This window comes from Acomys russatus, chromosome 4, assembly GCF_903995435.1.
Source record: "Acomys russatus chromosome 4, mAcoRus1.1, whole genome shotgun sequence".
Classification (NCBI taxonomy): domain Eukaryota; kingdom Metazoa; phylum Chordata; class Mammalia; order Rodentia; family Muridae; genus Acomys; species Acomys russatus.
The window spans coordinates 68,429,166-68,455,579 of NC_067140.1; positions in this window are offsets into that span (position 1 = coordinate 68,429,166).

The window sequence follows — 26,414 nt, forward strand, 5'->3', positions numbered from 1 at the left end:
GGATTCCACTGTCTCATAATTATTCAAGTGGATGCGTAATTACAATGAAGAGACACCAGTTTGCATCAATCAAGGGAGAGAGCAGGACGCACTTGTGATCAGTCATTAGCTTTTGTAGGTAGTGTCCCTGCTGGTCACCATCATGATTATTGTCCTTTGACAAGTGAATTCATTTGGGTAACATTGTTCTGGGCAAATCTTTAGGAACCACATTTCTAAACCTCCATTCTTGACTCTTGATCTCCTTTCAGATCAACTCCAGTCTAAAAGGTGGTTGAATGCTTGCCTTGGGGGCGTGGGGAGAGATAAGTTCAATTCTTATACTACAAATAAATTAGTTAGGAGGCAAACAAATAAACTCAACTTTATTAAATGCCTATTCATCGCTCCCTGGGTGCTTGCCATCTTTTCATGCCGTAAGGTAAACTACAAATCATGCAAAAGCTCCACTGTTCTCTTATTTGCCCCCTGACCTTGGGAAACAAATCTAGAGAAAGTCACAGAGCCAGACAAATAACTCCATCACACATATCAGCCCCGCAGCCTTCACAAGGGCCCCCAGTGTTCCTCTCATCAATTCCCTCTTTCATTTCTCGGATGAATTTTGCGGCAGCACAAACCACTTCGAAACGTAGTGCCTTCAAACAACCGTTTCATTATCTCCCTCAGTGCTGCTGCCCGACCAGGCTCAACAGGGGACTCTGGATTTCTCACCAAGTTGACTGGTTCAAATGTTGACTGGACCACAAGTCCAAGATGGCTTCTTTGCTCATGTGTGGCCTGTTTCAGCTGGAACGGTTGCCACAGGCAGTACTCAATGAGTGTCTCTATTTTCACCCTCACCCCTTTCCTCTCAGCTTTCTCACAGCACGGTGCACTAAAGAAAGACATCTCACCTGGTGACTGGCCTACCCTGGAGAGGCTATTCTAAATTTACTACGGTAATGTAATTCAATAAAAAAGATTTCTTTTTTAAAGTCTAGGGAGGAAAGAAGCTCTGACAAACACGAACTAAGGGATGTTTTGATTCTAAAGCAGCTTTGGGAACAATTCAAGAACATGTCAGCATCTTCCGCCCTTTTCTACATCTCAAAACACATTTATGTACACAATAATGATTTCCCCTCAAACCAAGCACATACCTGTAATCCTAGCACTTGGGAGGTGGAGGTAGAAGGATCAGGAGTTCAAGGCCAGCTTGGAGTCCAAGACAAACAAACAAAACAATCAGAACAAAACAATGCTCATTACCTATGCCTTAGATCCTTCACATCTATTTTTCTGTTTTCTAAACTGGACTTATAACATATCTAAGTTTGAAACAATCTTCCTTCAAATATACAAACTTGTCTTGCTGGGCAGTGGTGGCACACACCTTTAATCCCAGTACTCAGGAGGCAGAGGCAGGTGGATCATTGTGAGTTCAAGCCCAGTCTTGTCTACAAAGTGAGTCCAGAGCAGCCAAGGCTACCCAGAGAATCCCTGACTTGAAAAACAAAACAAAAGAAAAACAAACAAACAAACAAAAATTACTCTGGCTTGAGATCTCTCAGAAGATTGCATTCAAGATGGCTGCCCGGCAGGGAGCTATCTGTGTCTCTGCTAGGTTTGGGGGACACATCTCCAAGAGGACCCCCATCCTTGGAAGGAAGCTTCAGATCTTTCTGGCTAACTCTCCATGGATTGTTTCACTATTCTTTTGACATGGTGGCTGCCTCCCCACAAGAGCACAAAATCCAGAGAAAACAAGTGAAATGTCAGTGTGGGTTTTGTGGCCTAGTCTTGGAAGCCATTCCGTGTCATTTCCACGTGGTCCTATTGGTCACATAAGTCAGCTGCAGTCAGGGAGAAGGAATAACCCAGGAAGAGGTGGTTGAGTGACTGAGCTGGTCCAAGGGAGATATAACATCTGGGGGGAGCATGGTGCAGGGTTGCAGTGTTAGACCCGAGGGCAGTCAGAAAAGGGCATGTGCTGATTGGCTTCCTGGCTTTAGGTATGGAGTGGAACAACTCAACAGTTTCCAGTCCCTGGCCTGGCAGCAGAAGATAAGTGGAAACAGCAACAACCAGCCGGGCAGTGGTGGCACACGCTTTAAATCCCAGCACTCGGGAGGCAGAGGCAGGTGGATCACTGTGAGTTCAAGGTCAGCCTGGTCTACAAAGGGAGTCCAGGACAGCCAAGGCTACACAGAGAAACCCTGTCTCGAAACAACAACAACAACAACAAAAAATCCAAATAAACAAACAGAGCGACAACGATACCAACTCCTGCATGCATGAAACAAGCAAGCTAGCCGTGGTTTTAAAAGATCAGTTTTCAGTTTCTTGGCTGAACTACAACAAGAGAAGAATATTTCTTTTGAAATATTAATTGGTTTTATGACGATAGGAAGATATTTTCAACTTCCAACAAGAAATCCGGGTCACCAGAGTGATATCCTCACTCAACAAGGACGTGTGGCTCCAGGAAGCTCAGGTGTGCCAGGAGCATTAAGAGTTAACTTCGCAGAACAGTGGGGCTTAGGCTTCGTGCTGAGTTCAAAGGAGATGATTTTTTAGTAAGCCCTAATTGAAAACTGAAGCAAAGTGGACTTTGTGATCAAAACAGGAAGGGAACACCAGGTTGTGAGCTGGCAATAACCTTAGAGCTTTGTTCTTTCACAACGTGCAGGGAAGCAAAAGGCCTTAAGACGACTTTCATCTGAGCCCAAGCTTCCAGAAACGTGCCCTCTCTCTTCCGCCTCCACTTCCCTCTGGCTGGCTCTTCCCTGTCGCCTCATTCAATCTTTCGTCACAGGCAGCAAGGATGCCTATGTTGCCCGAGCCCAGGCCTGCTTTCTGGTTTTGTGTTTTTTTATCTGAGCAGTGCCAATCCGTTCGATCACCCACTGTTTCTGGAAATGCTGTTCTCACAGTACCAGGAATGTCACTGTCTCGCCGTTTGCTCTCTGTTACTGCCGCTACTCAGCCTCTGACTGTTGTTGAGGATCGTGGCCACTTTGGTCATGGCTCTGCTTCTCTGTGTGATTTTTATCCAGTTCAATAGCTTGGATGCCATCGGATGCCACATGCTGGGATCTGTGTCCCTAGCCCTGACCTCTCCCTGCAGCTTGGGATGGCTATATCCACACCATCTTGTTGACATCCTCATTAGGGAGGCCACAGCTGTCCAGATGTGCTGCCTGCTGCTCTCGTTCCTTACCATCCAAACCTGTTGCCCCACCCTACGCCTTACCTGTCTTGAAATAGCACCATCCATCATTTAGATGCCCTACCTGGGTTTGTCTTCCCTGTACTTTCGGCACCCAGTTCATCCAAGGTGCTGTCTATTCTGTCCCCAAAGCTCACCACAAACATGACCACTTTTATTACCCAGCTCCTTTTCTGGCCTATTCTTGTGTGTGTGTGTGTGTGTGTGTGTGTGTGTGTGTGTGTTTTGGTTTTGGTTTTTCGAGACAGAGTTTCTCTGTGTAGCCTTGGCTGTCCTAGACTTTGCTTTGTAGACCAGGCTAGCCTCGAACTCACAGCAATCCTCCTGCCTCTGCCTCCCGAGTGCTGGGATTAAAGGCGTGTGCCACCACGCCCGGCTTCAAGACCAGGTTTCTTGAGACAAGTTTCCAGACAGAGTTCAAGGACAGCCTCGTCAACATAGCAAGCTTCAGGCTGCCGAGGCTACACGGGGAGAGTTTTAAAATTTTTACTTTCTAAAAGTTCTGTATATGCATGTGTGTCTATGGACATGAACGCTGTTGCCCACAGAGACCAGAGGCATTGGAACCCCTGGAGATGAAGTGACAGGCATCTGTAGGCCACCTGATGTGAGGACTGGGGAACCAATCTTGGGCTTTCTGCAAGAGCTCTTAACTACTGAGCTGTCTTTCCAGCTCCAGAAGCCTAACCACCTTCCTAAACTCATCTGTCACTGTCTTTGCCTTACGACACTAATCGTGGCCAGCCAGAGGGCCTGTGCATGTGCTGTTACTGCATACGCTATTCCGTCTTCCTACAAACTCTACCCCTATTTTTTTTTTTCTCTCCCTTTGGGTTTTAGCTTATTACTCAGTCAGAGTGGCCCCTCTTGCCCACCGTATCTGAAATAAGTCACTTTGTTCCTTTATGACTTGAGTCTTTTCTTTCCATCATCACAGGAAATCCCACCGTCCTAAGGCTAGCCCATTTTTTTTTTCCTACAGCTGAGCAAATTGGATTGTCTTAAGGATTGTGTTAGGTCTGACAAAAAAGAAAGCTGCAGGCCTCTTTCCTGCCCAGAAACATGCTGCACGTGACCCGCTATGCACACTGCCCTCAAATCAAAGCACTGAATAGGCATGTCAGTACGTGACCTTAAAAATGAGGATGCTCTTGAGACCCCTTTGTTGAAAAGGGTTACCCAGTTCCTGTTTTGCTGTAGGCTTGGCCCTTGGTGACACACACACGGCTGTCCTCCACTGAGCATGTCAACCCTGGGAGGGTTTCTCACGGTGAGCCTCATTTCCTGTGTCTCTCACTAGAGTTTATTGTTTTCGTTTTCCCCTTCTCTGAGACCAAGGTCCCAGGAGATGGGCACTGGAGTGAGAGAGGAAGATTTCAAATCAACTTAAAGGCCATGTGAGCGCATAAATGAGACTCCGAATTAGGTGCTGGCACAGTGAAATTCTTACATTTCAGGGAAAGCCAACATATGCAAGCCATACTAGCACAGAAAGCATCTTATCTGGGGCTTGGGAAGGCACTTAGGGTCCATTCAGAGTTCAACTTCTCACGGCAAGAGTCTTTGTCATATATACTGAGCTGACCACAGATCTAACAAAGGTTTGTTGTTTGCTTTTGTGTTTTATATATCTTGCTTGCAGCCCAGACTGGCTTGAAAGTCCAAATGCTCATGCCCCAGTCTCCCAGGGGCTGGGATCACAGGCAGGCTCCATATGCCTGGCATAACTGTGCTTTAGAAATCACTTGGCTTAAAGGTCGATCAACAGCCAGGTTTTCAGCAGGACTGAACACACTGGCTCGCCTCACCTGCTTCCAGCGTTCAGAAAAGCACATCACCTTTGTTGACTTTGTTGACCCTGAACTTCTAGTTCACAGACAAGCCTTCAGAGAACCCAGCCATCGAGAAAACAAAAGCATTTCACATGCCGGGGTCAGTATACTCTGTGGAGCTCGGGTTTGTGGCTCGGTGGTAGAGTGCATGTGTGTCATATGCAGGGACTCAGGCTTGATTCCCAGTCCTGGGAAGGGCTAGGAAGTAAGAAAGTCATGATGCGGTGAGTGGGCAGATAGCGTTCCCTAGGAAGAGCTGCCTACTTCGAGGAACAGAGAGCTGTGTCAGCAGAGCGCTTTCACACAAGTAAGCCGACTTTTGCATCGAGAAAGTGAGTTGCTAGATACCACAAGGTCAGAGTTCCCAGGCTCCCTCGTCCTTGAGGAGGAATGCCAGGAAGGAAATGAGCCCTGTTTACATTCACTTCTCTAAAGAAGAAAGCCTAGTGTAGTGCTGAAATCCTGTCTATGCTTTCTCCTGCTATTGTCGTGACATTTTGTTTCAGGACTCAGTGGGGAATTCAAACTAACACCAAAAGAAACATTAGCACGATTGCAACTATTAGTCTGTGGTGCTGAGGTTTGGCCCAGGCCTCAGCACATGCTTTCCCACTGAGCTACATCCTCAGCCCAGGAACTTTGACCTTTTTTTTTTTTTTTTTTTTTTTTTTTTTTTTTTTTAACTTTAATTAATTCCCCCTCCTCCTCATTTTTTCTTTTTTTCTCTTATTTTTTTTGAACAGGGTCTCACTATGTAGCCCTGGCTGACCTGGAACTTGAAATGTAGAGCAGGCTAGCCTCAAACTCATGGAGATCTGCCTGCTTCTACCTACCCAGTAATGGGATTAAAGGTGTGTGCCACTACACCTAGTCAGAAACTTTTTAAATTTTTATTTTTTATTATGTATACAGTGTTTCGCCTGCATGTATATCTGCCCGCCAGATGAGGACACCAGATCTCAGTATAGAGGGTTGTGAGCTACTATGTGGTTGCTGGGAATTGAATTGAACTCCAGACCTCTGGAAGAGCAGCCAGTGCTCTTAACTTCTGAGCCATCTCTCCAGCCCTAGTCAGAAACTTTAATTTTAATTTTAGCCATAAAGGCCAGATTACTGGGTAAGAGATTTCCCTAAACCAGCTAAGCAGACTATATCTGTCAAGACTATTTTTTTTTCTTCCCTATTTTGTGAGAAGAATTATTTTATAAATCCTAGGAGCTTCTGTTTAATGCCTCTCCTTCCCAATTCCTCCTCTTCATCCTCACTTGACATCTCAGCCTCCTCAGTGGTGGGCGAACATGAGATACCCCACTGCCTTTTGTCCCACTTCGCTTCTCTATGGGACATTACATCAGCCCCAGCTCTAACTAACAGCATCTGGTTAACTTCTGAACGATGTTACAAAATGCCGCGAGACACAAACACAGCGCTCCTTCTGTTACTCAACAGTGGAGACGGGAAGTTTACCACACTCTGTGAGTCAGTCAGATTGGCCAATCCCAGAATCCCACCTTGTTTAATTGTGTCCTGTGGGAAGGAAGGGACCTGCTCCAAGCCCGTGCTTCCGCTGCTGGGAAAGCGAAGCAAAGAGCTGGGAGGACCCTAGAGGGCTCTGCTGCTGCTCCCCCTGCTTCCCCCACCCAGCTTTCTTTTTTTAAAAAAAGATATTAATATAGATTTTAAGCCCGACAGTTAAGAGAATGACATTCAGGAAGAAAACAAGACACGCCCAAGAGCGTGGGTGTGGGCTCCTCAAAAGGCCTCTCTAATACATTTTCTTTAAAAAAAAAAAAAAAAAAATCAAACCATTGACTAGTCTTTAATTTTGGAGTTGACAAACAGGATAGAATTTTCTTGCTTTTAGATTTGGAAGAGAGGGCTCACAGTGATTAAGAGCATTGGTTGCTTTCAGAGGACTAGGATTTTAGTCCTAGCACTTACATGTTGGCCTACAGTAGTCTATAATTCTACTTCTAGGGAATCTGACATCCTCTTCTGGTCTCCAGGGGCACTAGGAACACAGGTAGTGCATAAATATACATACAGGTAAAATACTCATACACGTAAGATATATATATATATATAATTTTGGTTTTTCAAGACAAGGTTTCTCAGTTTCTCTGTGTAGCATTGGCTGTCCTGGACTCTCTCTGAAGACCAGGCTAGCCTCGAATTCACAGAGATCCACCTGCCTCGGCCTTCCGAGTGCTGGGATTAAAGGTGTGCGCCACCATACCCGGCTCCACAGATAAGATAATTTTTTAAAATGTCATTGTATGTGCATTGATTTTTTTTCCTGTATGTATATCTGTGTGAGGGTGCCAGATCCCCTGATACAAACAGTTATGAGCTGCCATGTGGGTGCTGGGATGTGAACCTGGGTCCTTTGGAAGAGCAGTCAGTGCTCTTAACTGCTGAGCTATCTCTCCAGCCCCAAGATAATGTCTTTCTTTTCTTTCTTTCTTCTTTCTTTCTTCTTTCTTCTTCTTTTCTTTCTTTCTTTCTTTTGGGGGGAGGGGTTCAAGACATGGTCTCTCTGTATTATTTTTGGCTGCCCTGGACTCGCTTTGTAGATCTGGCTGGCCTCGAACTCACAGCGATCCGCCCGCCTCTGCCTCCTGAGTACTGGGATTAACGGCATGTGCCACCACTCCTAGCTCCAAGATCATTTCTTTAAAAGATTTTTACTTTAAATGAATTTTTCTACATTTTAAAATGACTTAATTAGAAAACAATTACCACATTCCCCCTCTCTATCTCATGTAGCCAAGGCTGGCCTCTATCTAAGTGCCCGTGTAGCCAGAGATGACCTTGAATTTCTGATCTTACTTCCACCTCCCAAGTGCTAGGCTAACGTGTGGATCACCATGGCTGGTTTGTGTTGGAATCGATTGAACCTAGGGCCTCTTGCATGCTAGGCAAGCACCCTACCAGCTGAGCCACAGGCCTAGCCTTCTGCATATGTTTTAGGCAGGACATCTGAAAGAAAAGAAGTCTCCCTCTACAGCAGCCCTGACAATTACATCATCCCAAACCAGGAAGAAAACGCAGGGATGTTGTCGCTAACAGCTGTTTTTATCAGTAGGACAGGCATTTAGCCTGTCTCAACTTTCACTGTGGTAACACTTGTACAGGTTCGACTTCCCTATTCTCGGCACAAGGCCACATTGTCAAAGCTGTTCCGTGTTGCCTCACTTGGCTCATTAGCTCTAATAGAAACAAAAGCAGGAGATGGGCATGGTGGTGAATGGCACGTAAAAGGTAGATACAAAAGGGTCAGAAGTTCAAGGTGATCTTTGGCTACACAGCAACCTAGCCTGGGCTACACGACACTCTGCAACCCTTCCCCTCCCCAGACACATGTGGGAGTGGTACATACCTGTAATCCCAGACCGTGGAAGCTGAACATCAGTTTGATCATCAGTAAGATCATCAGTTTGAGGCCAGGCTAACCAAAAAGCAGGCTGAAGGCTAGCCTGGGCTACATAGAGCGACCCTATCTTTTTTTTTTTTTTAATTGTTTTTACAATGTTAACCCTGGTATCCCCTTTCTGGTTTGTTTGTTTGTTTGTTTGTTTGTTTTCCATCTTGGTGGTCCTGAACCGAGACCCTGTCAATTCATTTCTCTCTACCACAGTTGGTTCTTGAGTAAATTCAAAACCCCTGCTGGGGGATAGAGAGATAGCCCAGCTGTTAAAATCCTAACTGTTCTTTCAGAAGACCCAAGTTCAGTTCCCAACACCCATGTCAGACCGGTCACAATCGCCTGTAACACCAGCTCCAGGGGCACCTGATACTTTTGGCTTCTACAGGCACTCATATGCACACAGTCACAAACAGACACAGCTGTGATTAACAACATTAAAATCTTTTTTAAAGCCATAGGCTGAGCCCCAGCCCTTGCCCAGTGAGCTTGGTCTTGAGTTCCGGTTCATTTTCCCCTGAGCAGCACATCCTGTGAGGTTGCAGTCTGACCTGGAGCCCCACTTCACTGTCCTTTCCAGAAAGTTCTCACCTATGTCCATACCTCAAAGTGGTTCCCCATTTTCTTGTAGTTCTTTCAGCATCTCAGATTTTTAAATTAAAGTCTTTGCTCCATGTTTTTTTTTTTCTCCTTAAAGATTCATTTGTGTCTGTCTGTCTGTCTCCCCCACCCTATGTGTGTGTGTTTGTGTGTGACTTTTGAGCCAGAACATTCTCTTCTCTTTTGCAAAAGCAGTGAGTGCTCTTGACCACTGAGCATGTCTTCAGCCGGTTGAATTTACTTTTGTGCAGGATGCAAGATATGGCTCAGGAAATCACCCCAGGGATTGACAGCTGGGACACATAAAGTTAAAGAGGTCTGTAGAACAAAGGGACCCATCAGCAGAGGGGACAGAGCCTGCAGACAGTCGGGAGACAACCCCAGAGGGCTGTATTTCTTACTGGATGTTAGTGTTTTCTGTAGACAGGGGTCCAGTTTTACCAGTTCATGTGTTTATTTCTCAGCCCTCTAGTATGTTCTATTGGGTCTACATGTCGTGTCTGGTTTTGTGCCAATAGTATGCTAACTCCGTCATTATGGCTCTCTGACATAACTTGAGATAAGCAAAAGAAATCAACCTAGATGTACATAGATCATGCAAACATGATGCATATACACAACGGGATGATAGTCAGCCGTGAGAAAGATGGATTTTCTAGAAAGTGTGTGGATCTGGATATATTAAGCACACTAATCTCAACTCATAAAGACAAATACTGCAAATTCTCTCTATGTGGAGCCTAGCATCCAGTTTTTGCTTGTGTGTATTTATATGGGAGTGAATGTGAGCACAGAACATGAAGCAAGAAGGGAGACCTGAGAGGAGATACCAGGCTTTAAGGAAAGGTGACGGGGAGGGGAAAATAACACATTTGGAAAGGAGTGTACTAGAGGTGAAAGGGCATGGTGGGGGAAGGGATGAGAGGCTGGTCAGGACCTGGAAAAGGATCAACCAAAACAAAGTAGGTCTGAAAAGCCTATACCTGTTACTCTGTATGCTAATCAAAACCCTTAAAAGTGTAACTAAATGTATAGAGATGCCGGGCATAGTTGGACATGCTTGTGATCTTAGCACCGAGGAAACAACCAGCCCAGTCTTGGCCACATAACACCCTGCCTTAAATCCCCTTCCTTCCTACATAAAAACACCATGCAAATTTTAGCACAGTCTGAATCTAAATATAGAAGGAGGAAGTAACATGTTTTCCAAACACACCCTGTAGTTTGCAAAGTTGCCTCTTTCCAAAGAGTATATAATTTCACCTTTTTACATAAGGAGCACTCTCTCCTTTCTTTGATCTGCCTCTCCCGTCCCAGATCAGCTTATATTTCTCAGACCTCAAGAATGTGAAAGAGGTGTGTAATCAAACTGCCCTGTTTCTCTCCACAGCTGCTCCATGCTGCACAGAAGAGACACATCCGAAGCTGCTCTCTGAATGGCATAATACAGACTCCTCTATGACTGAGAGAACCCAAAATGCATGCAACGTGTGTGTGTGTGTGTGTGTGTGTGTGTGTGTGTGTGTGTGTGTGTGTGTGTGAAGGCTACATATCATAGATACATCCTGCTTCCTGCTTTCTGGACACAAAAAGCATGTGAGTCAACGCTGGATTCAAAGTGTCTAAATTCAGAGTAAATGACAAGCTATTAAATTCTGCATAAGCCACTCAGCACTCCTGAGATCCACCAGACAGGTTCTCCGGTAATTCGATAGCAATAATAATGGTGCGTAGCGAACAGGTTTGTTAGGAGTCTCAGTGAATTCACGTATAACATGTAAGTAAAACAGTACCGTGGTACACGGGACGTTTCGATTATTCCTATGTATGTACCTGCCTGCGGTGTTTTCCTTAGGAGCAACTTAGGGCACGGGCGGCTGGTGGTAAAGGATTTGTTTGCCTTATGCTTCTAGGTCACTGTCCACTAATGAGGGAAATTAGGGCAGGAACTCAAGGAGGAACTTGAAGCTGAAACCATGGAAGGACCTTGCTTGCTGACTTACTCATAGGCTCATACTTAACTAGCTTTATTATTATTATTATTATTATTCTTATTATTATTATTATTATTATTATTATTATTATTATTTTCAAGACAGGGGTTCTCTGTGTAGCCCTGGCTGTCCCAGACTTGCTTTGTAGAACAGGCTGGCCCCAAACTCACAGCGATCCACCTGCCTCTGCGTCCAAAGTGCTGGGATTGCAGGTGTGTGCCACTGCGCCTGGCTCTTAACTAGCTTCCTAATGTAGCCCAGAAACACTTGCACAGAGAATGGTACTGCTCATGGTGGGCTGGCCTACATCAACTAACAATCAAGATAGTACCCCATAGGCACACTTACAGCCCAGTCTGATCTGGGCAATAATCCTTCAGTTGAGACTCTCATCCCAGTGAGTCTAGGCTGTGTCAAGTTGACAAAGCTAACTAGTGCAATGGATTATACATTGCAGTTTTAAAAATTACTATAGGGCCAGTGAGATAGCTCGGTGGGTACAGACGCTTGCCACAAAGCCTGAAGATCCAAATTCAGTCCCCGAGACCCACAGGTTAGAAGGAGAGAGTAACTCCTGCAGGCTGTCCTCAGATCTCTATACATGTTGGCACGGCACCCATACACCTGCACACACATACCCCACTGCAGATCAAAATGAAAATACTGCATCTTAGAAATTATTTGAGCTGGGCCTTTAATCCCAGCACTCGGGAGGCAAAGGCAAGTGAATTGCTGTGAGTTCGAGGCCAGCCTGGTCTACAAAGCGAGTCCAGGACAGTTAAGGCTACACAGAGAAACCCTGTTTCAAAAAAAAAAAAAATTGATGTTTTCAGCTCTACACCAAACACCAAAGGCTTAGTTATAATCCATAAAGAACTCTTTTTTTTTTTCTCCTGAGACAGGGTTTCTCTGTGTAGCCTTGGCTGTCCTAGAATCACTTTGTAGACCAAGGCTGGCCTCGAACTCACAGTGATCTGCCTATCTCTGCCTCCCGAGTGCTGAGATTAAAGGCGTGCACCACCACGCCCAGCTAGAAGAACTCTTGTACCTTTAAGGAGGCCATGGTTAAAAGAAAATACAGTCTTCACTTGTGTAAATTAGCCACAAAAACATGAGAAACATAATAACAGACAATATTTGTGAACATATTTTCTTTCCTTGAGTCAGGGTCTCATACAGACCAGGCTAGCCTCAAATTGCCTATGAAGCCCAAGCTGGCCTTAAATTCACAATGATCCTCCTGCCTCTACACCTTCAATGCTGGAAAACAGGCATGTACCGACCAGGCCTGGACTTTGGGGTTTTGTTTGTTTGGTTGGTTTGTTTTCAAGACCTTGCTGTCCTGAAACTCACTCAGTAGACCAGGCTGGCCTTGAACTCACAGAAATCCACCTGCCTCTGCCTCCCAAGTGCTGAGGTGAGATTATAGGCATGCGCCCCCACTGCCCTGTTCAGGCCTGGCTATTGAGAACAGTCTTGCTATGCAGCTTATGCTGGTCATAAGCTCAGAATCCCTGTGATTAGCTCTGGAGTGTTAAGACTGCAGTCATGTGCTGTCACAGACAGCTTCATGCAGCATTTTCCATCTGTCTGCGGCACAGACAGTGTATTTGACTAGAACATTTGAATTCGCTTGAGAAACTGAGGTGAAATCATTGGTTTGCAAGTTGAGAAATGCAGCTATAGGCTGGGCTTCAGTGAGGGCTGGGCAAGTATGATTTGAGCAGTAGGTCAAAGTCCTCATGACTGTTTCTTGCCTCTGCTCTGCGATTGTTGTCTAATAAGCTTTTCCCGTGGCCTATTAGAGTTTGTGAGTGACTCAGAAGCTATAGTGTGTTCTTTGTCCATATTCAAAGACAGAAAATATCTTCTGCTTAATGTTTCTGGGTGTCAGAAAAGATTCTCTCATGGTTTCTTGGCCCTAACCCAGAACCAGTATGGTCTGTTGGGGTGATCTTTTGTGCACTGTGTAAAGACTGTCTTTGCATTAGTCAAATGCTTATTTCTGTGCACTAGTGGAGAGCTGACTGCAGGCTGGACGTTGGTATTGTTATTTCTATGGCTGCATCATATTTTGTAAGCACTCCCTCCAACACTGTCTGATTGGTTTAATAAAGAGCTGAATGGCCAATAGCTGAGGCAGGAGAGGATAGTTGGACTTCCTTCCGGCAGAGATAGGAACTCTGGGAAGGAATCTGAGGTGGGGAAAGGAGTCTCCAGGCAGACAGAGAGGCCAGGGCTAAGATTGAGAGATAACAGGCCACATGCCAGAATGTAGGTTAATTTAAGAGTTAGTTGGGAAACAAGACTAATCCAGCTAAATACTGAGTTTGAGGACACTATAAAAAAAAAAAAAATGAGGGCAAAAAGAAGACAAAAAGAAGAAGGAAGGAAATAAAGTCTGTCTCTCATGAATACATCACTCTTCCATGTGAGCATAGATGGAAGACAATGGGTTCCCTCCCTCCCTTCCTTTTTTTTTTTCTCATACTAGTCCAGGTTAGCCTTGATTTCCCAGTGCTTCTACCAATGTGACAGTGATGGAGCTTGACAGGTATTCTAGGGAGTAGCTCTCCTCTAAGGCCACAGCACACCCTCCCTTGCACATAATACCCATGCCACCTATTACCTCCTCTAGTAAGAATGTCATCATAGCCAGGCACACACCTTTAATCCTAGCACTCAAGGAGGCAGAGGCAGGCAGATCACTGAGTTCGAGGCAGCCTGGTCTACAAGCCAGTCCAGGAAAGCCAAGGCTACACACAAAGAAAACCCTGTCTACAAAACAAACAAAAGAATGTCATCCTCATACATGGACAAAAACAATTCTCCTTTCTTCATAACTTACTGAGTCCTCAGGCAATATCAAAGAGCCCAAACATGGTCCAAGTCTAAGCTCGGCTCTTTCAGAGCCCATTGCTCTGGCTTCATTGTTCCTAACAATTCCTGTTTGCATATACTTGTTGCTGGAGGGTATTTCTGGAAAGAAAAAACAGACCACAATCTCTAAGTAGAATCTGCCCATCCATGTGTGTTCTCTGAGTAACCAGAGGGCTGAATGCAGGGAGGAAAGCAATGATACACCCCATTGGGCAGCTAAGGAGACAACACGTCTCCTCAGAGTCTCACAAGGAGCTGTTCACTTTGAACAAATGAGAATATGAGGAACTTGCAAAGGTTACGGAGAAGTGACCTCCATGGTGAATGTTTCCTGTAAACAGAACAGATAGCAAGGGGAACAGGCTGAGAACAAGAGGGTTTGTGATGCCAGGCGTGGCCATGCTGGTCTTTAATCTCAGCATTCCACAGAGTGAACCTTGTGAGTTTGAGACTACCTTGATTTATATGGAAAGTTCTTGGCCAACCAGGGTTACATAGTGAGACCCTGCTGAAGAGGAAGAAGAGGAGGGGGGAGGAGGAGAAGGAGGAAGAGGAGGAGGAGGAGGAGGAGGAAGTGGCACAGTGGTGGCTGCAGCTCTGGAGATCTCCCTTTCATAATATGATGCAGAATTCAGAGGGCACATGTGAACCATTAGTGGTCATAGGCTCCTTTCAGCCAGCATGTCGATACCACTGACAAAATGAATAAGATCCTGGTAATATTTAACTTTTTTTTTTCTCATGAGAACAGAAGTGTTTGGGGTGGAGGATGTAGCATACTTGGTGGGGTGCTTGCTTAGAATGTGTGAAGTCCTGGGTTGAATCCACACTGCTGAGTGAACTGAGTATAGTGGTGCTCATTTACAATCCCAGCACTCAGGAGGATTAGAAGTTCAAGGCCATCCTCATGTATATAGTGCGTTCAAGGCCAACCTGGTTTATGTTAGACTGTCTCAAAGAAACAGACAAAAATATTTAAGAAAAATAAACACAAACAGCAGAAGAAAATACCCTAACACTGGCAAGATGGTAAAGGCACTTGTCACCAAGCCAGGCTCCTGGAATTTGATCCCTGGGACCTATGTAGTAGGTAGAAGGTGAGAAATTACTCCAACAGGTTGTCTTTGGACTTAGACACACACACACACACACACACACACACACACACACACACACACACACACACACACACAGTAAGTAAATGAATAAACATTTTAAAAGAATCAATCCTTCTGCCAGCTTTTGTTGTTGTTGTTGTCTTTTGTTTTGTTTTGTTTTTTAGGACAGGGTCTCTCTGTGTAGCCTTGGCTGTCCTAGACTCACTTTGTAGACCAGACTGTCCTCAAACACACAGCCATCCACCTGCCTCTGCCTCCCAAGTGCTGGGATTAAAGGTGTGCACCACTACGCCAGGCTTCCTTCTGCCAGCTTTAAAATACCTGAAGTTGTGGCACACCCCGTTAATCCAAGCACTCGGGAGGCAGAGGCAGGCAGATCTCTCTGAGTTTGAGGACAGCCTGGTCTACAAAGTGAGTGCAGGACAACCAGGGCTACACAGAGAAATCCTGTCTTGAAAAACAAAAAACAAACAACAACAACAACAAATTCCAGCTCAAGTTTAGAAGACCAGTTCATGGAGGCTGAATCCAATGAACTATTTAATCACATCTGGGTCCCATAGCAACAGAGACACACAAACACACATAGACAGACAGACAGACACACACACACACACACACACACACACACACACACACGCATGCATGCACGCACACACACACACACACACACACACACACACACCACAGCTTTTGGGGACAAGACTAAAGAAGATCGGCTGCCAGTGTGAAATATAAACTGTGCTCTTTTCTTGGCTCATCAGCATCTCCTTGTTGAACGTGAGGGACAAAGAATGCAACACTCTGCATTTTTCTCCTTGGTGATCGCCAGATTTCACAGGATCCTTGGTCTCCTTGTCTTTGGTGCAGAGATCAGGAGTGTGGGAGGAGATACATTGCCTTCACTCTAAGTGGAAAGAAAACCATTTCAGACAGCTCCCTCTCCACCCATGTCACCCGCTAAGAGCCATGAATTTTTCTCCCAGGCAGTAATGCTTTTTTTTTTTTTTTTCCGGTTGGATTCAGATCTGAGAATGTTTGTGTTCAAGAACAAGACAGATTTTCTAAGTACCAGGCTATTTTTAGAGGATCTTGGGAGTGGGAAGAGCTCAGGATCCACCTAAACTTAGACTCAGTTTTCAGTTCAGAGTGTCTCTCAGGGATACAGTTTGCACGTGCACAAACATGTCACGCTGCAGACTCCAGACTTCCTCTCTCCCTCTAAGCTGAGACCTCAAAGATGAGAAAGAGATAGGGTGAGATGGCAGCTGCTGGCTGGATAAGTGTTCTGGGAAGTTATGGGGCATGGGGGTCCATGCAGGCCTTCCAACCTTCATGACTCTGAGACAGTCCTCAATCAGGCCTCTTCCTTCAGGCTTTCTCTTCCTCTGCCGCATATTCCATCTTCCTTCCAGTTACCATTGCTCCAGGAATGTCTTCTTCTTCTTCTTCTTCTTCTTCTTCTTCTTCTTCTTCTTCTTCTTCTTCTTCTTCTTCTCCTTCTTTTTCTTTTTCTTCTTCTTCTCTTCTTTCTTCTCTCTTCTCTTCTTCTTCTCTTTTCTTCTCTTCTCTTCTTTTCTTCTTCTCTTCTCCTTCTTTCTTTTCTTCCTTTCTTTCTTTCTTCTTTCTCTCTCCTCCTCCTCTTCTTTCCTTCTCCTCCTCTTCCTTTCTTCTTCCTCCTTCTTCCTTCTTCCTCTCCTCCTTCTTTTCTTTGTTTTTTTTGAGACAGGATTTCTCTGTTTTAGCCTTGGCTGTCCTAGAACTCACTCTGTAGATCAGGGGCCCTACTACCTCTGCCCCCACTAGCACTGGGATTAAGGTGTGGGGCACCACTGCCCATCTAGGAATGGCAGTTTCTTAGTGGGGAAACTAGGGAGCTCCATGCTAAGACCAGAGGAGGACTGCTCATCTTGCTGTGGACTGTAGAGATCTCAAACTCCAGAGGTGAAGCCAGCTTACTAGTGGTATATTTAGAGATAGGGCTTTTAGGCAACAAAGTTATGAGATCTTGAAAAACGAGTCTTTATCTGGCAGCATCCCTAGGGTTCTCTATTTATATGAATGCCTTGAGGAAAAGCCATGTAAGCATACAGCAGGAATGTGGCCATCTATTACCCAGGTCATGTAGCACCCTGATCTCAGACTTTCAGCTTCTAGAATCCTTTGTTCATTACCTTGTGATATTTTTTGACTATCCTAGAAGGCTGTATCAAATTTATTTATTTATTTATTTATTTATTTATTTATTTATTTGTGCATGCATTCATGTATGTACTCTCGTACCACACTGTGCATGTGGAGGTCAGAGACTAACTCCAAGGAGCTGGTGCTCCATGTGTGTGCCATCATCAGCACACAACAATACACATATACATGTACACACACATGCACACACACACACATACAAAAAATCAATGCTGGCTCTTTTTATTTGGCAGCCTATGGCATCTGGGATGAGTCCCCTGCATAGAGTAACTCTTATATTAATATACATATATATGACTGTATATGAAGTTTCTAAAACACCAGATTTCCATATGGCCTTTTCAAACATCCTTAGAGTCAGTCACTCCTCTCCAAGCCTCTCCTCTCCGTAGTCTCCCTTCCCCCTCTCATCTAACCTTCCCTCAGCAGCATTATTCCCCTTTTCCTTTATATAACTTTGTTCTATTACCCCCTATCCCTTAAGATTGCTCTCCCCGCTCCCCACCAATGGTCCCTTTCTAGTTTCCTGGATCCTACTCCTGGATCTAAACATACAAATCTAAACAGTCAATCCTAAGATCTACATAGGAGTGAGAACATGTGATGTTTGTCTTCCTGAGCAGTGTGTTGATATTTCAGTGGAATTTCCCAGGGTAAGGGTATGAGAATTGGACTGTACTAAGGGTCCTAATTCTATTATCTTTTTGGGGGGGCCGGGGAGAAGGGTCTTACTACATAGCACTCTCTGGACTGCAACTTGCTTTGTAGACTAGGTTATTCCCAACTTGCAGAGATCCTTTTAACTCTGCCTCCTAAGTGCTCAGTCATAAACTACCACACCCAGCAAGGTCCTAATTCTCCGTCCCTCTTCCCGCCCATACCTTTGCCGGGTCACAATGCTGCCTTCCAGAAGGAAGCAAGAGTGCCTCTTGTAGTGGGGGACATCCATAATCCCAGCTCTCAGGAGGCAGAGTCAGGTAACATAGCGAGTTCCATCCCTGCCTGGGCTGCAGCTGAGGCCCCATGATACACATGCAGCTCCTAATGTGGAAGCAGGTGGTGATGGTGGGTCAGCCTTCTGCACTCTTGCGACAGTGACTACACCGTAATCTGACTTGAGAGTGAAACTATGCTTCTCGAGTACATTCTTTCCCACTACAAGTGACACCACCTTAGCCTCAGTGGGACAAGTCGCACAGTTTTCTGACAAACTCAGGAGCTCCGTTACTGTGGCATCCTCTTTGAAGCCATCAGAAAGTTTGTACTCAGTTCTTACGTTGTCTTAAGTGGCAAGAAATGAGACCCATGAGAATTAGGGCCTCAGGCAATGTTCTGCATGCCATTTGCTGCTTACATGCCTAGGTGGGGGTATGCCCAGGGGTATGGCCATCTGTTTCCATCACAATGGGTAGCCAGAGCCATCTAGGTGGAGGATCCAAGTGGGAGCAGAGCCTTCTTACTGCAATGAGGATGCCTTGTGTATCTTGGGGAATCATCCAATTGTCACCTTGATATCAACGAGACAGATGCTACCAAGCTCTGCATTTCTCCAGACAGCCTGCTAAAGACCCCAGTGCTTCTTCCTTGGTTCACAACGATGGCTTTGTGCTCTTGAGTGTCTTGAATAGCTCAACAGGTCTTCAAGGATAACCTGAGCAGGGGATGTGGCCACAGCTCAGTAATAGAACATTTGTTTACCATGTAAAAGGGCCTGGGTTCAGTCTCTGAAACCAGAAGGAAGAAAATTGCCATAGTAGAGTCTGTCTGTAATAGCTGAATATCTCAGCACTCAGAAATTTGAGGCAGGAGCCAGTCGGGGTTAGATAATGAGACCATATCTAACAAGAACTTTTCTTTTTTAATAAAAAAAGAGATAGTTATATATCAGAGGCTATGGCAGGAAACTTGCCTACCACGTATGCATATATAAGAGCCATTCAACCTCCAGTACACACATACATATATTACACACTACACATATGTAACAAATTATATCTATTTATATATGAACAGGATTTGTTCTTATGTTAAAGTGTTGATAGAAAATACTAAAAATAGGGCTGGAGAGATGGCTTAGAGGTTAATAGCACTGATTCCTCTTCCAAAGGTCCTGAGTTCAACTCCCAGCAACCCACACGGTGCCTTACACGTCTATAATGAGATCTGATGCTCTCTTCTGGCATGCAGGTGTACATGCAGGCAGAGCACTGTATACATAATAATAAATAAATAAATCTTAAACCCATCAGGACTTTGGGTGTCCTTTTCTTTTTCTTCTTTTCATGTGTGTATGTGTCTGCATGTATGTGGGCAGACATATGTGTGCAGGTATACATGAAAGCCCAAAGCTAATATCAAGAATCGTTCTCAATTGTTCTTCCACCTTATTCTTTTGAGGCATGAGCTGTCAATCAACCCCATTTGGCTAATCTTGATAACCAGTGCTCCTAGGCCCCCGTTCTCTTTCTTCCAACGCTGGAGTTGTAGGCAAGTCATCACTCCCACCTGGCATTTCCAAGGGTTCTAGAGACCTGGACTCTGGTCTTCTTGTTTGTATGCAAATACCTTAACCACTGAGCTATCTCCTTAACCCAAATTAACAACAACAACAACAAAAACAGAATAAAAAATACCAGAAACAGGTTCCATATTAGTAGTCCTGGCCAGCCTTGAATTATCTATATAGACCAGGCTGTCCTCTAATTGATGAGAATCCTTCCTTCCTCTGCCAGGTGACACTGTATCTTGGTTAGACAGTGTCTCCATCTCCTACTTCACGTTGGTTTTGGACTGAGTGCAGCTAAGGAAGACCTTGAACTTTTGATTCTCCCACTTGCACAGTTCTGGATGACAGGCAGCTACCACCATGTGCTGGGAACTAAACCCAGAGGTTCGTGAATGCTGAGCAAATGTGCTACTGCCTGAACGCCAGCCCTAGTATTTGTCAGTACTGCTACATTTTCTATAATATATTATAGCAGATTTTTTAAAATCAGAAATGAATGTATTTTCCCTAAAAGTAGAAACGATGCAATTCAGAATCAAAGAGAAAACTGTCAAATTATAAAAATTAAACAGGACCTGAATCAAAAGACACCTTCCCTGCCACACACACACAAAAAAAAGAATTTAAAAGAAAGAGGTTAGCTGGAAATGGTGGTACACAGCTTTAATCTCAGTATGTCAGTACTAGAGAGGCAGAAGCAGGGGTTCCCTAAGTTTGAGGCCAACTTCGTCTACATAGTTCCAGGCAGTGCAGGCTGCACAGGGAGACTCGGTCTCAAAAAAAAAAAATTAGAAGAAAAAAGAGGTAAAGAGTTTTAAAAAGAAGTGGACTTAAAGATAGAATTTATTGTTGTTATTATCATTATTATTTTTACTAGAGACATGCTCTCTCTATGTAGCCCTGGTTATCCTGGAGCTCTCTGCATAGAATAGGATAGCCTCAAACTCACAGAGATCTGCCTACCTCTGCCCTCTGAGTGCCCAGATTGAAGGCATATGCCACCACGGCCAGCCCAACGGTTTTTATAATATGGATACCAGAATAAGGAATTTTAGTTATTATATACAGAGATATCATACAGTCCAATAAAAGCAGCCAGGTACGATGCCTAAATCCCAGCACTCAGGCCTTGAACTCACTATGTAGCACTAGCTGGCCTCAAACTTGTAGGGATCCTCCTGCCTCAGCCTTTTGAGTTCTAGGCTTGCAGGCGTCAGCCCCTCTGCTTTGTGTTGGGATGGGGTGTTTTTAGACAGCATCTTACCCTGGCTCTGAACTTGCAGTAATCTTCCTGCTTGAGGCTCTCAAGTGCCGGGGCTCTAGAATGTTCTACTACCACCTCCAGTTTATGACAGTGCCGTAAAGGCTGGTGATAGCCAGAGTTGCCAAGGAGGTGTACTTTCTTAAAAGCCTTCAAGGGAAATGATGGTGCCCAATACACTGTTGGTGGAAGTGAAAGCTGGCAGAGCTTTTGACAGGAGACTTTAGTGGCATCTGTCAGTGCTTTAAGCATATGACGCAGCTCTTTCAAGTTTGGCAATCCAGTCCAAAACAAAAAAAAAACAAAAACAAAACCAGTTGCTCATATACACAAAGGGCCAAGTACAAGACAAGGTGTGAGTCACAAGCTACAGACAGCACAATGTTTGCACAGGGGTGGGGGGGGGATGCCTGTGTGAGCTATGATTCATCTATTTATTGACAACATGTAACATCTACAAAGAAGATTTGAGCAGACCCAGAGGCAGTGGCACAGGGGTAACCAATGAGGACCGCCGATGCTGACAAGGTCCTGGGGAAAATGGTAAGAAATGTGTAAGAATCTATGGTGGCACACACCATTAGCCCCAGCACTCAGGACATAGAGGCAGGCAGGCCCCTATGAGTTGGACTACATAGTGAGAACCTACCTCAAAACTAAACAAACAAACAAACAAACACCATTCATTTAAAAAGTATGTTGTAAGTGGGACACAGGAGGGTCAGGATGTTCAAAGGCATCCTTGCCTATATTAGAGGCCAATATACACCAACCTCACCCATAGAAAATCCTTTTTCTTTTTTTGTTTTTGGAGACAGGGTTTCTCTGTGTAGCCTTGGTGGCTGTCCTGGACTCCCTTTGTATACAAGGCAAGCCTCAAACTCAGAGATCCGCCTGCCTCTGCCTCCCGAGTGCTGGGATTAAAGGCATGTGCCACCACGCCCGGCTAGGAAATCCTCTTTTAAAGAAAAAGAAAGGAAAAGAAAAAGATTTTTTTTTTGCATACCAAGCGCAGAGTCAAGGCTTTAACATTAAAAAATAACGTCTCTAGTGTTGGGAGGATGACATAGTAGATAAAGCCCTCTCCATGCAAGCATGGGCACCCAAGTTGGACTCCTCAGAGCCTATGTTAAATTGGACTTTTGCCTGTAAGATCAGTGTCCCTGTGGCGCAAAGGGAAGTGGAGAGACAAGAATCCTAGGAAGCTCCTGGCCAGCTAGTCTGATACACACAGAAGTGAACGGCAAGAGACCCTGTCTCAAACACAGTGGGAGCCGAGGACCCCCATCTAAGATTGCTCTCTGGTCTGCACACCCATGCCTGAACTCACACGCCTGAATATGTACACTTACATCATGTGCACATGTTCATATATACATATGCAAAATGTACCTATGTGCAAGTATCTATCTATACAGGCATAAAATATACCTTGTTAATAACAGTGTTTTGCTTTTCAATTTTGATGTTGTTGTTGTTTTTTAAAGACAGGACTTTACTATGTACCCCAGGCCAGTCGGGTGACCTCAAATGACAATCTTTCTGAATGGTAAGATTATATTATCTGGCTCCCACAGTGTCCATTTCAGAGGGGGTTATTGTGGGAGGACACCAGATTCTACAGCTGTTATTTACTTTTTTTGAGTGTTAAGTGTAACCTTCACAAATATAATAGAAAGCTGTATACACCCCTCTTTTTGAGGCAAGGTCTCCCTCTGCAGTTGGCCTTGAACTCACTGTGCAGTTTGGAACATACAGCAGTTCTCTTGCCTTAGCATACTAAGTGGTGGGACACAAACAATAGAAAGAGAAGACTGTTTTGTGAAAGCTTCCTGAAAATATGGAGGCTACAACAAGAGGACACAGTGAGGGGGTGTGAAGTCTTCGGGGGAGCAACAAACAACAATTCAGAACCCAGGAAGGTCTGCCATGGTACAGAGAGCCACCTGGCAGTAGCTGAGCTCTTCACAGACTAACCATGAAGCCAGGCACAGTGACATGAGGAGGTCACCAGTTTCCTCTTCCCCTCCCTCTAGACTCCTTCCCACCCATGTGTTGGGTTGGATGAAACAAACTAAAGGCAGAGGAAGAAGCCAGGCATGGTGACATATACCTGTAACCCCAGGCTCTCAGGAAGCAGAGGTAGGGGGATTGAAAGAAACTAGGATCACAAGGCCATCCTGATCACTCCCCCACCCCACACACACAGTATGAGGGCCATTCCTGTTCAAACCACCACACACACTGAAGTCTGCATTATTTACTGGTGGGAACACACTCTGGGCTCAGCATTCCTAACTACCTATGCGGTTGAGTAAGCATCGCAGCCTCTAACTCTGTGCCTGGCTGTAATGATCAGCAGCTGACACATCACGTGGGACCATTAGCACCACTAAAGCATCTTTCTGGGTCACAAGACTGTGTCCGTCTCAGAGTCAGCTTCTGGGAGCTTTCACTTTAAAACACAACCTATTCATAAACTCATCTAGGAGACCATAGCTCCAAAGGCATGGATTGGGTAGAGGGAAAGCTGTCCTAAAGGAGTTTTTTTCTTGGTGGGGGGTGTTATTCAGTAGGCTAATCTGTCAGGGATGTGTGATTTTGTTGTTTTGACAGCCTCACTATTGTGAGAAATGTTTTTCTTTCCCTATCAAACTAGCCAGCCCATCAAGGGCCAAGATTCCATAAATTGCTCCCATTTTTAATCTCTCCAACCTTATAAAACCTTTATGCAAATCGATTAACCTCCCAGCTGGTAAAACTTTTTGTTTACTTAAAGGTCCCTGGCTGCATTCCCAGAACTTGGTCACCTGGAGCAGCAGGTCCCTCTCTCCCTTCTTCCATTTCTTCTGCTCAGATTCTTTTAAAATTAGTTAGTCAAGTCAGGCAGTGGTGGTGGTGCACACCTTTAATCCCAGCACTGGGGAGGCAGAGGCAGGTGGATTTCTGTGAGTTCGAGGCCAGCCTGGTCTACAGATAGAGTCTGGGACAGTCAAGGCTACACAGAGAAAAAGTCTCGAAAAACAAACAAACAAACAAACAAAAATTAGTCAGTCAAGAAAGATGGGTCATGGGCTGGAGAGTTGGTTCAGTGGTTAAGAGCACTGGCTGATCTTCCGGAGGTTCTGAGTTTAATTCCCAGCAACCACATGGTGGCTCATGACCATCTATAATGCAATCTGGTGCCCTCTTCTGGTGTGCAGGCATATATTTAGGCAGAATACTGTAGACATAATAAATAGATTTTAAAAAAAATTGGGTTAGACCCCAGCCATGGTGGGATTGGGGTGGGTGTAGGGACACAGTTCACTACCTGAATTACAATAGAAGCCAAGTGAACTTCCTGTCTCTGGAAGAGCAGACAGTGCTTTTAACTGCTAAGCCATCTCTCCAGCCCCTGTTGTTTATAACTCTATGTAGCCTCAAATATGAGACCCACCTACTTCAGCCTCCTAACTGCTAGGATCACAGACATCAATTACCATGTTCACCCAGTGTGTGTGTGTGTGTGTGTGTGTGTGTGTGTGTGTGTGTGTTTGCATGTGCATGTATTTGAACACATGCCACAAAGGTCATAGAGGCCAGAAGACAATCTGCAAATTGGCTTTCGTGGGTGGATCCCACAGATTGAACTTAGGTCACTAGACCTTCCAGCAGGAGCCCCCCCACACTTTGAACTGTCTCACCAAACCTTCGTCTTAAAAAAAAAAATACATTTACACATTTGCTTGTAATATTATGGGTGGGTGGTGTGTGTATATGCATGTATGTATGCAAGCACATACCACAGTGCGTGTATAGAGGTCAGTGACCAGCCTTTTCTTAAAAATAGAAAATAAAAGTATAGAAATGTATTAGTGTGCATGTTGAGAGAACCACAGGAGAGTCACACAGATCTTGGCTGTCCCTGAAGGGCCAAGTGAAGCCTAATAAGCTTCTAAGCCGGAAAAGAATCAGTGGGGCTTAGCTAGGCAGTGGGTCTTTTAGTTTCTTCCATCTGATGGTAATCTTACCTGGACATTTGAAATTCACAGGGAGGAGGTTTAAACAAATTTCATCCGTTCATTATTCAGATAAGGCAGTTACAAAAAGAAAATAACAATAATAATAAACACACGCATATACGTGTGGTGATTATATATATCTCACACATACACATGGCTAAGTCAGACATTACTGTGAATTCAGCTTGGGAAATACCCTTCTTGAAAATCAAACACTAGAGAAAGAATGAAAGAGGACAGGGAAGAAAGATATCACCATGGGAACTTGTGGAGATCAGGGAGCCTGCAGGGACCTGACCCAGGCTATAGCTGAGCAGCTTTATCCGGCTGCTGGTGGAGCTATTCCTGACTTTTTGCCTACTTGTGGGACCCTTTTCCTTCTGCTGGGTTGCCTTGTCCAGCCTTGATGCGAAGATATGTGCCCGGTCTTATTGTAACTTGTTATGCAGTGTTTGGTTGGTGTCTCTGGGAGGCCTGATTTTTTTTTTCTGAGGGCAGGTAGATCTTGGGGAGAAGGAGGCTGGGAGAGTGGAGGAAAAAGAAACTGATTGGGATGGAATATATAAGAGAAAAAATTTTTTTAAACAATTAAGGTTTCATCAGTCCCTGGGCCCTTTTACTTCCTACTCCTCTATCTCTTCCTGGGCCTTTTTTTCTTTTTTTTTTCTTTTTTAATGTGTATTGGTGTTTTTCCTGTATGTATGTTTGTGTGAGGTTGTCAGATCCTGGAGTTATAGACAGTTGTGAACTGCTGGGAATTGAACCCAGGTCCTTTGGGAAAGCAACCAGTGTTCTTAACCACTGAGCCATCCACTCCAGCCCTCCTTCTGAGTCTTATGTTTTGTCCTATGAGTATAGGGGTCATGATCCAGCTCCAGCTTCCACTACCCTCAGGCCCAGATCTGGGAACTGTGGAGGACAGATACGGGGGGGGGGGGGGGGGAGCCATGATAGTTAGTGTGACTACAGACCACATTCCATCTTGACCTTTGCTCCCTGATGTCCACTTTAAGTATCTGATTGTATTGGAGAAAAAGAGGATGTGGGAGTTTATCTTTTGATACAAGAATACGGAGTTTACAACTCTATGCATGCCCTGAAGCTGGCCCCCTCTAGTTCCCAGAAACAAGGGAGCTTCCATTGCAAAAATTGGGTTGTGAAACAGAGGCTTTCTGAAACACACACAGATGACTATATGGAAAGAAAGTTCCCTTCCAGGAAATGCATAACAGGAAAACTTAACCCAATGGCCATAATATTAAAAATCTGGAAACTCCTTTAAAATACATTCTGGCCTGTGGGAAACAGGGAAAACCTGAGGGACCAGATTCTGTGGCACAGGAAAGGACCCTGGGGACAGAGTTAATCATTCCCAGTCA